Source organism: Strix aluco, chromosome 2 (genome assembly GCF_031877795.1).
Source record: "Strix aluco isolate bStrAlu1 chromosome 2, bStrAlu1.hap1, whole genome shotgun sequence".
NCBI classification, from domain to species: domain Eukaryota; kingdom Metazoa; phylum Chordata; class Aves; order Strigiformes; family Strigidae; genus Strix; species Strix aluco.
This window is the reverse complement of record NC_133932.1, coordinates 26,870,970-26,883,102: the sequence shown is the minus strand read 5'-3', so window position 1 is coordinate 26,883,102 and position 12,133 is coordinate 26,870,970. Positions and strand designations below refer to the sequence as shown.

At 35.2% G+C, this 12,133-nt stretch overlaps 1 long non-coding RNA gene across 2 annotated transcripts in view; it reads left to right on the top strand.

Moving 5' to 3' along the window:
* LOC141920147 (uncharacterized) overlaps nt 1-12,133 on the top strand; it is a 67,551-nt gene that overhangs the window by 54,448 nt on the left and 970 nt on the right. The window lies entirely within an intron of this gene.

Genomic DNA, 12,133 nt, shown 5'->3' with positions numbered 1-12,133 from the left:
CCCTGTTACTCCTCTCCGAATAAATGGGATGGGTTAGCACTGCCTCCTGTCACCTGGATATCCCCACACAAGGGCCGCGTGGTCAAAACCAGTGTCTTACAGCCATCCTTAACATTTACTGCGTAAAAATAAACAAGGGGAAAGTTATCCCATGGCTTATAGCTGCACTGAAATGAAAGCCCAGATGTCGAATTAATGGATTTGGTACCTTACTACTCAAAGTAAAACAGAGCCAAGCATGGTGTACCAGTTATTTCATGGGTTATTTGTCTAAACTGAAGATTCTACCACTGCTTAATTGTACTGTATGGGAAACTCCAAATCTGCTACAGTTCCAGATTTATAAAATAGCATTATATAGAATATAGGCCTATTAATTTTACAGTCTAATTTCTGATTAGATTTTACAGCACCTCTGACGAACTGTATAGATTTTACCCATTAAAAATGATGACAATTCAGTTCTGTCATTTTAAGTGGAATTAAACCCAGTATTGCCAAGTATGATAATATCCTATGAAAAAAATGAACCAACACTTATATAAAAAAAATTAAATCACAGCACCATGTTGTTTCTGTATAGGAGGAAGAGTTCACTTGCCAAGAGAGTAGGGCTGTTACCTGTTAGCGCAGTCAAGAGCCTGTGGGTCTGACAGCTGACATGAACAGAAATTCTCCATTCAGGCTGAGCAGGTTAAGTAACGTTTTCTAGCACAGCTGTGTAATGTGTCTGCTGGTAATTAAAAGAGCCTGCTAGAGCTGGTTAAGGAAAAGTTTAAAATAAACTGTTTTCTATCAGAAAATAGTTTTGTCAAAAATTAAAATCTCTAAAACATCTATGCCTTGTTTTAGAGGAAACTAAAAAAAGTGGGGGTTTTTTTAAGAGGAAGAAAAATCCAACAATTAAACAGTCTGTTCTCAACTTTTTTTGAGATGCAAATTTAAATAAACATCCCCAATATCAAAAATGGAAATGTTGTAATATGAAAATAAAATTTCCATTTTCTTTAGCGTAAATTTTAAATTTGGGGAAGGGGGTTATTTTGATTTGAAACAAAGCCAGATTCTGAAAACAGACATAAAATGACATTCCCACTTGTGACATGACTTTCCATTTGCATTTGTACATGCAGGGTATATTTTTTAGCTCTTATTTGCTGCACTAATCCTGTTGACTTCACTTGAAAAGAATGGCATGTTTCCCACTAACTTTATTAGTGACAGGATTGGGCCTTGATGCAATACCTCATGTCACAGCAGCAAAACTTGTTGCCAATAGACTGTCTCAAGGGAGGAGATTTCCAGTAACTGTTCCCTGAGAACTATTCTAAAAATGCATCTTTCTTCTGTCCAGCCATCGGGATAATGATATATTCCATCCCTAAAGAGAGGGGCACTGACTGAGCTGCATTGATGGCACCAGAGGTCCCTGCTGGCTTGTTCACTAAACAGAACTGGCAACTGACTCTGAAGATAAAAGTTCTTGACGTTTTTCCAAGCTGGTGGAGTGGAGCTGAGTGACACTTAGAAATAAATAGAGGAGGGAATAGTATGATCTTGAATGACAGAGGAGCTTTCATGAAAGACTTTCATGGGGGAGATGTGGGATGTGCTGTTCCAGGCTTGAGTTTAGGGGATTTGTTGACAGTTGGATAATGTGCATGTTTGCTACTACTAGTATGAAATGTAGAGGAAAACAAAGGGAAAAATTCCAAATGAATTCTTTATTCCCACTTAATCGGTTAAAACCAAAATAGAATGATAGATCTCTTTACTCCCTGTAATTGACTCTCTACAAATTGCCAGCTTCTTTGGAAATCTGTTAGAAGAACGTTCTCTCTCCTGACAAGGAAATGTACTTCATGCAAAACATTTGTCATTTGTCTGTTATTATAATTCATGATCTTATCCTTCATTCTCTCACTTGTTTAAGCAAACAGTAATAGTACTTTTAACCTGAGACTTCAAAGGTAAAAATATTGTGAAGAGGTCCCCATTCTTTTTCTTCTAGTTTCTGATCAAAGCCAAAGCCTTTGAACATCAAAGCAGCTCAAAGTTTGGGGCAAGTTCTTAAGGATCGGGTTACTAGAAAGAAATTCATTGAATTTCCATGTTCATATTCAACATGGACCAGAACAAATATTAATATTCAAGAATAGTTTAATTTAATCACTTACAACAATTAAAACAAGTAGCTGCTTAATCTTGTTGCTCAGTACAATGAAGCTCACTCATTCCATTGTATTGATGTGAAAAATCCTTGACTTCTGTCAGTCAGAAATTGCTTGAAAAAATTTCTAACCTAGGAAGTACAAAGCAATTAGAAATGTAAAATAAATTCCCCAAACAAAGAATGTTGCCATTTTAATTACAGTATCACACTGTCATGTAAAGGTTAACACTTAAAAAATGAATCTGGTACCCTCAATCTATTACCTCTGAGCAATTCTCATTTTCACATTAATTTTTGTAGGCTGTCATCTAAATTAAATACTTTTCAGCTCTGTCAGTTTATCTCTATCTGTATTCTCATTACAGCAGTCACTAGAGCCAAAGTATTTTAATCTTCAGTATAATCCCTGTAGGACCATATTCTTAGCTACAACTTTAGGGGTTCTGCAACTGGTCTTTTTCTTTTAACAGCAGCACTCCTTTGTGCAGAAACTCTTGCTCTTGTAAGGACTTTCTATAAACAAGCAAGTTTTGCAGTCTGTTCTGAAATTACCTTCATTGTCAGTGGCTAGGTAGTCATAAATCCTCCCTTTCCCCATTACTTACCTTCTAATTTCTGTGTTTTGGGAAAGGTTCTAATAACATTATTCTGGTAGGTTTAATTTGTGGTCATTTAAAAGCCAAATCCTGGGGACAAAACTCTTAGTTTCTTTTTTAATTTTTTTTATTTTTACTGATAAGAACATATTGGACATAAATAATAGAACATATTAGTCCTAAAGCTAGATCCCTCCTCAGATCAGCACAATCATATCTGAGTGTGCAAACCTGAGTGACCACAAGAATCAGTAATCAACTCTCCAGCAGAAATGCATGCTATCAGGAGGGCCAGTAAGGTGGGCTAGTGACTGTCATGCTATGCTTCTGACTTAGGTTATGGTATGTTTTGTTATGGAGAATTTTCAGAGACTTCAGTAGCACCACCCAAGAAGTAAGGTACTCATTTGAATAAGGTTGCCTGAAAAAGCAGGCTGCTGTGGTTTGTTTGCCCCAGGCTTTTTTTTTTTTTTTTTTTTAATTCATTAGTTAATAGTAAGGAGTGCTTAGTCCAAACTCTTACAGATGGCTACAAGGACCAAAATAAAATTAAGCAGATCCTTAAGCCATGGCAGCTGACAGACAAAACACCTTCACAAGCCAGAACTCTGAAAACAATGCAAATCTCGTGCAGTTTGTGGCATACTCAGACATTGCCAGGTACAGCAGCCCAGACTGCCTCTGTCAGTCCTAGTCCTCTGATTAATCTGACGGAAGGGCAATTGCACATGAGGGTTTCCTTCAGAAGAAAATCAGAGTTTGCAAGGAAACAGCGTGTATACCTAGGTTTCATTTCAGTATGTAGGATATAGCCATAGTGTACAAGCACCTGGATTATGGAGCTAAAAAGTGCTTCTGAATCTGCCAGTTGGGATACACCAGCTCTTTATGAAAAATATATAGGACACAAGCAGAAAGCCATCACCCAGTGTCCATGCAATAACTTTAAGAACATGAGTAGAGGCTATGTGGGTTTACAGCTCATTTTTTCTGAAGTCAGTGATAAAGCTTCCATTAACTTAACTTGGTAGGATCAGTCCCCTGACGAATATCTCTTAGTAATACGTCAAAGTTCATGCAGAACTTGGTAGGGCAAGAACAGTAATAACTCAAATAGATTTTGTGGTGTATTAGTAGCCACCATGAGAGAAGAGCAGGTATGAAACATGCATTAGTCTGTACAATACATTGCCCTGGAAACAGAACTTGCTATACAAGATGAAATTTGATAATCGGTCTCATCAGTGGATCAACAACCTGGGCATTAAAATAATCTAGTCTAGGGAATATAAAAGCATGAATGAGCAATAAGCAAAGCACATTTATTTCAATTAATAGTAGGAAACCTTAATCTTTTGACTGAAATACTGAAGGAAGAGCTTGCAATCAAAAACCACATAAGGTTTTTAACCAATGAACCTGGGTTGAATTTTAAAGATGGGTTAGAAGTTCAAGTGGGTTTGGGTTGATGGCAAGAGCCAGACATGAACAGCTCAGCTATGTCTGATTTTAACTGAAGAAAATTGATGCTCGTAGAGGCTTTTATAGTCACCAGCTTGTCAATATGGTAATAGCATAGTCTGAAATTGCTGGTTTGGTTGACAAATAGATCTGTGTCTTGTCGGCATAGAAATGAAAACCCAGCATCATGCCAATGAACAACCCTGCACACAGGCAGCTTTGGATTGCTGAGTAAGAATGGGGCCAAAATGGAACCCTACAGAGCACGAGAAATAAATGCTCTAGGAGAAGGACACAAATTACCCTTGAAAATATAATGCAGGTAACTGTTGGATAAATATGATTTAAGCCAATTTAGAACTGTGCCAAACAGGAAGATAAAGTCCCTCAGGCATTCAAGAAGAACATTAAGATCTAGCAAAATGAGAGTAGCTGGAGAATGAGAACCCGTCTTTAGGAGAAGGTTACGTCTCATTGCTGTCTTGCTGAAAATTTTGAATAGTAAAAAACCCACCCAAAATATAGAATTTGATTCTATACTCACTGAAGCCAATGGCAAATCTTTTATGTCTTTTGGTGATGCTGGATTGTGGGGATGTAAAATAAGATAGTAATTCACGGAGGGATTTTATGCTTTGTGTTGTGTATCAACATAGCTTTTTTTTTTTTTTAAAATATAACAAGCAGAATTTGTGCATGTTATGCACCTCTTGCTGTCTTTTGGATTCCAGCAACTAAATAATGCTTATTGTTACTATTTTTCATTTAACCCCAGAAGAGACAAGAAAAACATTTAATCATAATAATTGGGTGAAACATTCTGCATATCTGATATTTATAAATTTTTAAGAATTTGAGAAAAGATTCAGCAGGTTACTTTTTATCTTCTGGTTTCCAGATTTTCTTTCTACCAGAAGCATTCCAGCAGGATCGGAAAACGTTCACTGATAATTCAGCTTTCATTGAAGAGACAGGGGAAAGAAAGGAACAGCTGTGCAATAGGAGGAAAGGTTGAAGAGCCTCCTCTTTTGCATGCTCTGGACCATGCAATTTACCCCACAATTTAAAAAAGAAAATTTTTTTTTTTGGATGTGAAGGTGGGAACTGGAAAAAAGGTGATGAGTCATAGAAAACAGAATTACATGTCTTCATGTCATGATTTACTCTGTGTTTACTCGTAAATGCAAGTACAGATTATTACTGGAATCACAGTAGATCTCTGATCCTGGGAAAGAGAATTTCAATAGAGAATGGTGAGAGTCATAACACAAAAAATTGTTTCTGCCTTTTCTTTTTCTTTCTAGAAAGAAAATGAACAAAATCTATTTACAATTGAAGGAATAACTCTGGGAAGCACATGAAATGATTTGTTTCAAAAAGCCAAGAATTCATCTGAATTGTTGCTTCAATTATTAGCTTTCTTTAAGCATGTATATGAGCAACATCAATCAGATAGCATGAGTAGAAAATTACAAATAACTGGTACATAAAGTGGCTTGGGAAAGGTGAAGAAATATTTATGAATTTAACTAATATATATTGTGTTGATCTGGCAAATTTAACTACTAGTTGATTATTTGTTAAATAATCGGGAATAGTGATCACCTTTCCAAGAATTTAAATCTGCTCTACACAAACACACAAACACACACAGACATTTTTTTTTCAAATATATTTTTTCAAGTAAGCTTTTTTGTACGTTTCTGCTAGTAGACAATGCTCCTGGCCAGTAAAATATTTAAGAGTTATTAGGGATAGAACGTAACGTATTTTAGAAGGTATTTGTAAGGAGTCACCCTTAAGAAAGTTAGCAATAGTGTTGAAGAACTCATGTATTAAGAGTTTCAATACCATTTACATTAAAGAAGGGATTTTAGGGAATGGAGTAATTTTAAATACAGTTTGTCAGAAAAACATGGATCCATTTATATTTTGTATGAGATGAGAGTATTGTGCTTAAACAAAATAACAAAACAAAAAAGTAGGCACAGCATAAGGTTAGACAAAATTCAACATGAAAACATTTGAAACATTCCTTTTTCCTGCTGCTTGACCATCTGATCCCTCAGATGGGGGAGGAAGCAAGAAGCAGGAATCCCGAGGAGTACAAACTTCTCTCCCTGTAAGAGGGGCTTCCAAGTTCAGGCTTCTTAGAGTATTTTAGCAAGACAACAACATTAAGGTCCTAGCTTCCCGAATGAATTGTACAGTGGGAATAATTATAATAATATTGGAGGACTTAATATGTGGCTTCTCAGTTCAATAAACATGAAACAAAACTTTCAAACTATTCACAAAATAGAATTATTTTACTCCACTTAAGCTTTTACTTTAAAAAACTTGTTTCAGCCATTGTAATGCAGCAGAATGGATGTTGTTCAAATGAAGAACATAACCCAGAGATTCTCTAAGTCATCAAAACTCAGAATGAATTTTCTTCTCCACAGAAAATACTTTCACATATTTTTTAATTATATATCAGACAAGAAAAAAAGAGATGCAATTATTTCAAAATTAGAATTATATATATTGAAAGAGGTTATAGTATCTGCTGTTTATATATGGAAGTATCCCCATGTTCTTAGTCCTTGGTTTTCAAAGGAAGAGCAATCTTGGCTAGGCAGTTCTCTAAAATATATGCAAAAAGTGGCAAGAGAAATTTCCCAGCTCTACGAGGGGATGTAACTTACATGAACATAACTGTTGCTATCTGGTTTATGGTGAGTTGAATCACTCCTGTGCCTCTGCCAGCTTTACGTGTAAAATAGCGGTATGATGATCAACATTTAGATATCTAACATTTAGTGAAGTTAATGTCTCCTAATAAAACCTAGATATTTGTATGCTAATAAAAACATGCAAAGATATATAGTTGGATCAGTTATAAAGCACAGCTAATATGATTCTGATAAACTAATCACGTAAAACACAATCAAGCAGAAACTTATCTAAGCTTATATGTCCCAGTGATTTGAGTTCCTTAAGTTTTTTGATAGACAATTTAAATGGATTTTCCCATTAGACATCTGTAGGTAAACAGAAGCAGTAACCACTTGTGACTAAATCTGTGATGTTAGGTAGGTAAGTGCCAATTTTTGGAGAATATTTAATCCTCAGAACTAGGACCCTGTTTTCCAAACAGTCACTACAGGTACCTAGCCAAAGAAGCCAGATTTTTTTTCAGAATTTCTTCATTGTTACTTTTCTGAGGGCTTTCATGAGTGATGTCAGGAAATGTTGGGTAGTAGTCCATGTTCTTTCTCTTTCCATTATATTTTTGGGCATTTTTGAAAATTGTTAAGTGTAGGTTTTTCCAAAATAATATATTTTTTTCTTTTCATTATAAAACAAGAAAATCATAAAGATTTTTGATTACTTTTTTACTACAATTACTTTTGAATTCCAGTAATCTTCTGAGGCCAACCTCTTTCCTTCACTTCTCCCTCCAACTCTCACATGAAAAAAGGAAAGAAAACAATCAGCAACTTAGGAAAAAAAAAGCATTGCAGACAAATGGAAAATAAGATGCTATTTTGGCATTTAAAACACTGGTATTCTATAATTTCATCAGTAAAACATCTATTCTTCTGAGGTATAAGGACTGAGCTGGCTAAAATAAGGTACCCTGTGCCATATTAGAAATTTGATATTTACTTTACACTCTAGTGTAATTGAAATCAGATAAAATAAATCAGGACTTGCCCGTTTTCCTTTTATTTGTTGTTAAATAAAATAAGCTATTATTTATTATTTTTCTTATAAAGGAGAAAAAGAAAAAACAAATGAAAACTTTGACTTAATGTAACTCAAGTAGATGTTCCAAGTTAGTGGATCGGTAGAACCATAGTTTAAGTGTATTAAAATAACTTGTATTTTATATAATTGGTTTTCCATCAAAGGTTCTCTTGTTCATAACCTAATATGTGGGGAGGTAAATATATTTAATAAAAATACATGAGATACACAGTTTAGCTTAACACAGCAGTTTCATTTACTTGAGTCAGAGCATTTAAAATCATTTGTACTAAAGAATATTACTACAGTTTTAATATGTAATTAAAGTTGTTGTTGTTACATTGTTAAAACATTTGCCCAGTACCTGTATTATTTTGAACGGCAAACACAGGACACTTCAGCTTCGTTTTTTTAGCTGCTTCCTAATGGTCCTTTTCAGAACTTTATTCATTTGCAGTGTAGTACTGACTGCCAGATTGCCGTATGTATAATTTGTACGTACTGTTCATTTTATTTTAGAACATACTGTTTCAACAACATGGCTTGTGTCATCATGAGAACCATGACAAAGGGTTATCCAGATTTCATGATAGCTAGCCAGAAAAATGGGGCTGTGAAACAATATTGTTACTGAGAGTAACTTCTGAACGCAGAGTGTGAGAGAGGGCATGATTCTTCAGTCCTTTTTCAATCTGTTAGTCCTGACATGGGGAACATCTTTGTCAAAGAAAAGAGAAAAATATGAAGTCTGAAAGGAAAATGCATGTTCTGAACAGTTTCAGCTACATGCATATAAATGTTATCTTTGCATTGCCGTCAACCCACAAGTAGTAATGGTGCTCTACTGGTACTTTCTTGTGTCAGTTTGGAAGTAGTGACTCCAGGCTGGTTATTTTCTGGACATGCCTTCACAGCATCAAGAACGTGACTCATCAGAGCAACGTTCTCAGAAGTGTATTTTTCATAATTGTTTGGGCGAGTGGGATGAAATTGCAGAAAATTCACAAGTACAGGATGTGTTCTTCTGGCTAAAAACACCGGTACTTTATTCTGGTAAAACATTAATAATTAATGTAAAGTAGTCATATCAACTTAGCATACACCCCTTTGTTTCTTCCATGAAAGGTGTTACAGGGGCTGAAAGTAGTGTTTATTTCCTGCCACCAAATATAAGACCCAAAGTGTTAGTTCCTGTCTATGGTCAAAAATGCACACCCCCACTCCAAAAATGCGTATGGGAAAGTAAGCTTCACCCTAGCTCATGCCTCAGAACAGATACAGAGCACTGGAGGCATGGCCAAAACTCACCAGATGCTGCAAGCATATGATTCCTCCATGAGAGTTTAATGGTACAGCTGTCTTTAAATGTTTTTGTAATTGAAAAGACTCTAGCATCTGGTCCTTTGCTTATTACTCTTAGATCAAATAGTCACAATCTGAAGTCGACTTTTAAATAATGCAGAAAAAAAAGAACTTGAGGCGCTAAGGGTACATTTCTCTCAGATGACCTACTTCGAAGTACTTGTAAAAATATAAGTCAACTGTGTAATAAAAAAAGAAGCAGCAGAAAACAACTCCAGTAGGGAATGATATGAGTTACGTATGCATACAAATACCTTTATCATTTTAAATGTCAGTAGATAAAGTAACAAGCGGTATGTACTCTTGATACCTTTCGGTTACATAAAGAGTACATTATTCTTCCCTTTACATGTTATTGTGTAATTTAACTCCACCTCCAACAGCTGCAGACTTGCTGCTGTCATGAACAAAACAGGATGTGCACTATGGTACATGCTGCAGAAACCCTTGCCCTGGACCAGTTTTTCTTCTGATAACACTCGTAGGGTTCCCATTGATTTCAGTTAGTCCTAGATAGGACTCCAGAAGAAAGGCAGACTTTTCCACCTTACTACTTCAGATTTATGGCTGAACACTGTTACGCAATTATCATTTATTAAGGCAAACCTCCTTTGAAGTTGATTATTAAATAAATAAGAATCATAATGATTTTTTTTAATTTAGTTTGTGTGCCTACATAAATTCTGGAATACTAGGTGATTTAATCCTCTGTGAAGGCACCTTCGAAATAGTGGGTAATCTGACATATTACATGAATTGAACTAGGCTGAGTCAAGGATGGAATTTCATTATTTGTCTATGTAAGGCTGACAAACTATTTTAGAGGGAAATTTAGTCTGGAAATGAATTTCTGTAAAGCTAGCTAGCTTCTCGACCACATCCTAAGCCTTTCATATCGTGATTGGATGACATAAAGCAATGCCTTAATTATTTTGATTGAAAAAGGTAGTTTCAGAGCTGTTAGTTTTTTGAGAGGCTGAGATAGCCTTAAAGGAAAATCAAAATAAGAGCAACTGTAGTTCTCCCAAGCTCTTCAAAGCACTTTATATGATTTAAAAATAGACTAGCATTAGCTTAAACATGTTTGGGAATCATGTTATAGCATTTTAATTTTCTTTTTGAAACTAGTATCTTGTTACCACATGGCACAACCGTATGTGTTTTACTTCAGCAAGATAAAGACGAAGTTTGTTACTGTAAGTGTGGCTTTGTTCATAATTTTTAAATGCATTATTGTAATCATCAAAGTGATCAAAGTTGAGGGTACGTCAACAATTTACATAACCATTTTTGAAAAGGTCACCTAGATTAATTTTGTACTTCAAGAATGTCAGAATCACAATTATATTTTGACAGAACTCCTACCAGGTCAAAAACATACCTTTCTGCCTTGAGATTTCTAGTTAGCAATTGTAAAGAGGGGCGTGGGTGTGTGTGCATTATATATTTTTATGAGTGTAAAAAGAAGTGATTCACTAATATTATCAAAGTATGGTACCAACAGCTCTCCACTAAGTGCTTGCAATTCTGGGAATGAGTTCTAATATAACCTCTATAAATGTGTTTTTATCTTCCAAGACCAATCCAAAGGTAGTTTATGTTTCCCTGTCATAATTGGCCTTCCATTTACAGGCGTCTTATAGAGATGAATTCCCCTTGGAAAAAAAAAAAAAATTGAAAAAACATCCCCTTTTGCAACATCTGTAACAGAGTGAAGGTATAGACACCACCCACAGATGGTAGATAGGTAGCTACATCAATAGATGCTCATCTTTTATGCTTGGAGAGTGAGTGTGTGTTTAGGTTTGGTTGAAGGCTGCACGGGAAGAACCAACAAATATACATCAGTACTATCATACTTCTTGAGAGACTGATTTCACTGTGGGCTGGAATTTTTCCTTTACTTGTATATGGTAATTATTTTGTATATTGTTTGAATTCTCATACTTTAAGTAAATATGAGCAAATGGCACAATTCAGTGTGATATGAATATTAAGAGTTGGAAATAACCTGCTAAATGCATACATTGTATCATTTAATACAGTGTCAGTTGATTACATCATAGCAAAACTTGCCTCTTCAGGCAACTATATGTTACTTAACAACAATCATTTTAACAAATACTCCACATGCACATTTTTTCTGTTGCTTGTCCAAGATTCCTCATTTTGTAGGTCTCTCGTCTACGCAATACGTTCCCTAAGGTTAAGAATGAAAGAGGTCTCCACTACAGACACTCTTGATTGAAATGGCAGCTAAATTGCTGCAGTAATGAGAAAATTTCCTTTTCCCTAGATAATTCAGCTGCTTAGCATTGAAAATTTTTTGAGATATTCTTTGTGAAATAAAAAAAAAGTAAAGATAATTTCTTTACAATCAGAATTTGCTAATGAGCCTACTATGGAAATGAAGAGCAAAACTTACTGTTTTAATGGAAGTATGATCAGGCTTTATTAAGAGACGCTTTCAGAAAAAAAGACTGTTGTATAGATGCTGTGACATGCAGTAGCTTTAGAAAATGCTGCTGCGTTTCTGGAAGAAAGTGGTTAAAAACACATGATGATGAAGTTAACCTAAATCTTTCATTGGCTTAAAAAAAATAGGTCAAGTAATACATTACTCGCTCTGCCATAAGCCTGTACACAATCTGTACATTTCAAAGAGGTTTTGCTTAACATTCCTGCATCTACTTTCATTCATGGTATCCCTAGGGTAAAACATTTGGCTTTTCACAAGTGTGACTCAATTTTGCTTCCTTTAAATCAGAAATTCGTATGTTCTTTAAGGGTATTAGTCTTTTATTAA